We start from the raw sequence: 6,165 nt of genomic DNA on the forward strand, positions 1-6,165 counted from the left end.
AATAAATTTGCTTGGGTGATTTGGTGGAATAAAAAAAAACAAATTAGTTTTAACAAAACACATATATTATGTTTTAGAGACACCCAAGATGTTATTGGACAATTGGACGAAAACATTCTTCGGAGGAGGGTCTTATGCTAAATTAACTGACCGCCATGACTGCACCTTGAAACTCCATTGGGTTTTATCTACCTTTAGACAGAATGTTTATTGTGTTGAAATAGCCATTATATTTACAATTCATTTGCAATTCAGATCAAAATCAATAAAAATAGTGTAACTTTTCCAATTTGTCTACTGCCTTAATTAAATAATGTGATGAGTATTCTACTGATGATGCTAATTTGGTTAGCGAAACCTACTTTGATGAACGGTACATTCATTTTGGTCTATAAAATATTAATGATCTTTATTAATCATTTGAAAATTACAAATTAATTTATACAATCGCAGCTTAATTCTACAATTTCCTGCCGAGTGAATTCAGATCCTACACAATATTCATATAGAATTTGAAACGCACTTCTCTATCATGGTTATGATAGTAAATAAGTATGTTTATAATTATTTTCTTATACTCACTGTATGATTTTTGGGAGGGGTGGAAGATAGCCTTTGGCTAACCCTTTTCCTTCCATGTATGAATGTATTTTTATGCATAATAAATGATATTATTATTATTATTATTATTAAATTTTGGGAAAACTTTCTTTTTTTTTTATATTCACCTCAAGAAATGTTAATTAGTCTTGAATTGAATTCATTCCAGTCTGAAATTTCATATCTCTTATTGCACTGGAGAATTTCAAATATGAAAGAAATATATTTCTGAAACAATTTTTATTACTTATAACTTTCGAACCGCTATCTATTTGACGATTGAATAAACCAACTTTTGATGTTATTTTGGCCGCTTATATTTTTTATAGTAGGTACTTTTCTGACAGAATCCAAATATGGAAAGCATAGATCTAATTCAAAAAAACCTATCTTCGAAAGAACAGGCTTCTACTGGTTACCCTGCATATAGGAAAATATTTCTAGAATAAATGTACTGATATCTGAAACTTCTATACGAAACTCCACTCCTTCATCTAATACTTATAATGGAAGCTCTAAGTGATACACACTCCATGTGCATGTAGAATATTATTAGGAATTTATAGAGTTTATGGTTTTCCAATATCTTAACTCAATTTCTTTAAAATACACCGTAAAATAACGTCGATAGATCAGAAATGAAGTACTAACGTACAATTTCGGCTGTGTGGAACTGTTGCTCATCTCGTTATTTCAAAATAACGAACCTCAATCTCGTAATTTTGAGTTTAAAGTCGAAATTACGTTTGGGCTATTACTCTTGGCAACACTATTATCGGACCTTCATTGATTAACAAAAATCTAACTGGTACGCTCTACTTAAATCTGCTTGAAGAAATGATAGACCCCAGTACTTAGCCCTGTACTTACTTCAGGTTTGTTCTTTCTATTCACAATCTATGAAAAGTTTGATTACAAAATGGCATGGCTGAGCGATTTCAAACATTTTTATTGAAGATTTAAATAATAACTAGTTTGCATATTCGAATCGATATGGCTGATTTTGCAAGACGATCTTTTTCACTTTCTCCAAGATAAATAAGCATACGTTGCCGGAATAGAACACCAATTTTGATAAAACAATTTCATCATTTGCACGTGTTATTGAATGTTATATCCGTCCATGGTGATTTGGCAAAAGAAACTGAATAAATGACAACCAATTTTGACAGATGTAGCTTCAACAAGATAGCCGTTATCAATTGTCGAATTTCGAAAGTCCCTGTTGGAAGACCCTATAGAATGGCCAATACGATCACCCAACTTATCGCCTCTAGATTTCTTCCTGAGGGGGCATTTTAAATCGATTGTTCATAAAACACGGCCTTTAGATTTGTAAGACTTGAAAAAAAGAATCGCAGCTGCTTGTAGAGAACTTTAAGTTCTTCAGACAGACATTTTTGGAATATTAGAGAGCAGACTTTATCACTGTTTATTAAAAATGATGAACAATATTTCAAACATTCTATAAGATAATTTTTTATATTTTATTGCAAAACATTTGATACTTGAATATTTTCACGGTTTTCCTTGATTTCTCCAAAAGTACTAAAAAGGAATGTCAAGTACCTATGTGGTATTTTTGAAAAGGTTGCTGAACGACCTTTAAAATGAGGTATTACTTAATCCTCTTTTACGTTTAAAATTTTAGAGGTTATAATCGCCCCTGCTAATGACTTAATATGTCATATGAAACTCATTTGAAAACTAGCCTATTAAATGTACCTATCCCTTAAAAATATGTTTGACGTGTTTTTACATGTTTTCAGATTCTCACTAGGGACATAAATACAGATGGTGTTACGTTTTCAAATTGATACCCGTTGTTATAACAACATCCACCCACTAGGAAGTATGTTTATACATATCAAGGAATAAAGTACGGGATGAACAACATTGGTCTTTCGCTTTGAAATTTAACATTTTTGATTTATAATAGATAGCCCGCAACCGTTTTACTCTGATGGCCAGAAGAATTTTAATACAGTGCTTGTGAACCTTCATCAAAAAATGTATCTTATTCGACAATAGTTGTAAAAATTACAAAAGTAGGTACCTAGCACATTTCAATTTTATAGAGCATTCTGTATAATTCGTACTCTGTTCAGTATGAATTAAAAACCTCACAATTTTACGTACATCATAACAAATGTGACACATATAATATTACTTGGAAAGTCCCGCATACTGTGTGACGTTTCTATGATACTAGTGTATTTTGAGTTCTTTCTCTGAAAACGACAACTGTTCGAAGTTCGAAGAAAACTAATTTAATTTAGAGCAAATGCGTCAATACCCTGAATCTATTACACATTTCTGATTATTCAACTGACGAAACTTTGAAATTGCTCCATAATTAAGATTACTCAGAATATTTTATTCATATTCAGTAATGAGTCATCGAAATTAATCTTCATTTGAACAAAACACTCCTGAATGTATGCAATACATAATACTCGGATAAAAGGGGCCACAGATGCTGAACATTTATTACTATATTCGAAGAAGTTCTAGAGAGAAATCATGATACAAAGCATTACGTCATAATATTTATCGTTTTTGATTCTACGAATCAACAGAAAAAAAAGTTCACTTTTGTTAAATTTATGGATTAGTCACAAAAACGGATTAGTACAGCAAAATTAAACAAAAAGCCTTCAAATCGATGCGACGAAAGTAAATGAAACTTGGAGTATCTATTTCACATTAGAACTAATTTATAGTGAAAATCGTTTAATAAATTGTATTAATGAGTTTTATTATAGATTTTCATCAAGTATCGGCCAGTTCTATTCAATTATTTCACATTACGTGATGGAAATGACCAATACTTGATGGAAATCTATAACCTAACCTAATCTAACACTTTATTGTGAGATAACACAACACATGGTACACTATACAATAGTTTCGTGTTCGTACCAAATTCTAGTAATCAGTGCTTTATACAGGGTGGAGCATCCCATACGACACGGTCCCTGTAAAACAAACCATTAATTTTTACGGGAATTTCCCCATTTAATTATATGTATATTGATGAAGGCTGCAAAAGAAATTATTTCGGAATCTACAAGGTGGCTCAAAAAAGTGTGAGATGACAAAGATGTGTTTTTTATGGAACACCCTGTATTTCGTTACACTTTTGAATAGGTCTGGAAAAATTATATGATTTCATGAAAGGTACTACGCACCTAACTATAACTGTTTTCGAGTTATTGATTTTTCTATGAAAATGCTAGATACAATTGGAAATTAAATAACATCGAAATGTATAGAAATCATTCCTTGGAATTCTGACCAATCATAAAAGAGGTTTTGGGCTATTGATTTCGATAAAACCCGTTTCTCAATATCATAAAGAATGTTCAAAAATCATTGTCGCTTTTTTATAATTTCGGACAAAGAATAGTAGTTCTTATTTCAATGCATTCTTCGAATTACGAAAGCTTTGAAACGACATTTATTCAACTTTTTGAAAGAATTCTTATTGGCAGTTATCGTGTTTTACGTTATTCAAAACATTCACTGAATTATTACCATTGAAAATAAAAACTTATCTCATTCAAGAGCGGATAGATATGATTTTAGCGGTTGATGAGTGTTTAGAGAATTGCCTTTTGGCGTCGAGGTGGTATGCCCAAAAATAGCCAGACCGGAATCATCCAAACAAGTTGGTTTTCAAACGATTGCTACATGAATTTCGTAGGACTGGGGGTATAGCTTATGAAAAGGCAAATAGATCGAAACCTATCATTGGAAATTATTATGGGATCAATCATAGACAACCCTTATACGAGTCAACGTGAGATCGAGAAAGATACAGGGGTAAGCAGACGTAGCATTTCTAGGGTAATAAAAAAATACAAGTTTCATAATAATAATAATAATTTTTATTGGTCTCAAGAAATATAAAGTTTGTAGACAGGTCAGTAGAAAAATACATTTAAAAATTTATATAAGGTCATACATTAAAATTGGTTAATGATAAAAAAATAGAAGATATAATGCAATAGAAAAGCTAAATAATACATAAAAACAATGGCATTATACATTATAAATATATAAAGTATGTATATAGATAATGATGAATTGTGCTATCAGTATAAATAAAACTACAGGTTTCTGTGGGTCATGAAGATATTTCTGTTTTTCTTGATGAATGTTTCGAATTCAAGTATACTATAGAAACAGTTATTTGATAGATCTGTTTTAATTCATTTTTGAATTGCGTCGAGGGTCTATTCCTAAACTCTGTGGGAAGAAGGTTGAAGAGCCATATGTCGTCTCTTTGCGTTCGTTGCAGACAACGTACGTACCGTATTCAGATATGCAAAAAGAATTATAAAAAAATGAAATAGACTTTCATCGACTAATCGGTAGGTTCTGGACAAGTTTAGTGAGGATGAATATTTTTTGGATTCCATTTTATTTTCTGATGAAACTACATTTCATAAAAATGGCTTAGTGAACCGAAACAACTTCCATTATTGAAGTGATGTGAATCCTCATTTTTTCCGCAATCTGAATCACCAGAATAGGTTTGTTAACGTGTGGAAACTTAAATGGTTGAAAATTTCTACAATTTTTACGAGATGGCCTGCCAGAACTTCTGGAGAATGTGCCGCTAAATATCAGACAACAGATGTGGTTACAACTGGATGGAACTCCAGCACATTTCAAATTCAGTGTCAGACAGTTTTTGAGTATGTGCTTTTCGAATAAATGGATTGGTAGGGAAGGATCACAAAATGGGCCAGCGAGATCCCCAGATTTGACTAGCCACGATTTTTTTCTAGGGAAATACTTGAAGAATGGGGTGTACGACACTCCTCCAACCACACTGAAAAATATGAAGGAGGGAATCAAGATTTGCTTCTCAAAGAGTGACGCCTCAAATGTTAATAAATGTTAGGCAGTCTTTCATAGAGAGAGTGGATCTTTGTATTCAACAGGATGGTCGTCATTTCGAGCACCTACTTTAAATTAAATACAATTATGTTTCATATTTTGTTGTTGTATGAGTTGAATAATAAAAAAAATTGTGTAGTATGTTTAATCAACTTCTCTCAGAATATGAATATAAATGATAACTTCATTTCAATACAAGATGTTCCATTAAAAAACGCAACTTTGATATGTCACACTTTTTTTAGCCACCTTGTAGACTCCAAAATAATTTCCTTCTGCTGCCTCAATCAATATACATATAACGAAATGGAGGAATTCCCGAAAACAATTAATGGTTTGGTTTATAGGGACTGTGTCGAATGAGGTTCCCCACCCTGTATAATTTAACAATTTGATTCATATGACCTTCTACCTACCTCTTATTACTAATAACTATAGCAGGGTGTAGGTATGAACTAATGGAACAGGTTTAAACAATGAAAAAAATACAAACACATTTAAATGGATAGGTACTAAATAAACATCATCTGAATTCCACGCCATAGTCTAAATTAAACTCCTGCTGAGAGATGGTTTGCAAATGTGGAATTCATCTTTCCATTCAAGTAACTACGTCTATGTTCTTTACTTCTTTGGAAAAAAGTTCTCCCCGTTTGG

The sequence above is a fragment of the Leptinotarsa decemlineata genome, unplaced genomic scaffold (genome assembly GCF_025532065.1).
Source record: "Leptinotarsa decemlineata unplaced genomic scaffold, Ldec_3_MD MMD2_tig00000576_RagTag_RagTag, whole genome shotgun sequence".
Classification (NCBI taxonomy): domain Eukaryota; kingdom Metazoa; phylum Arthropoda; class Insecta; order Coleoptera; family Chrysomelidae; genus Leptinotarsa; species Leptinotarsa decemlineata.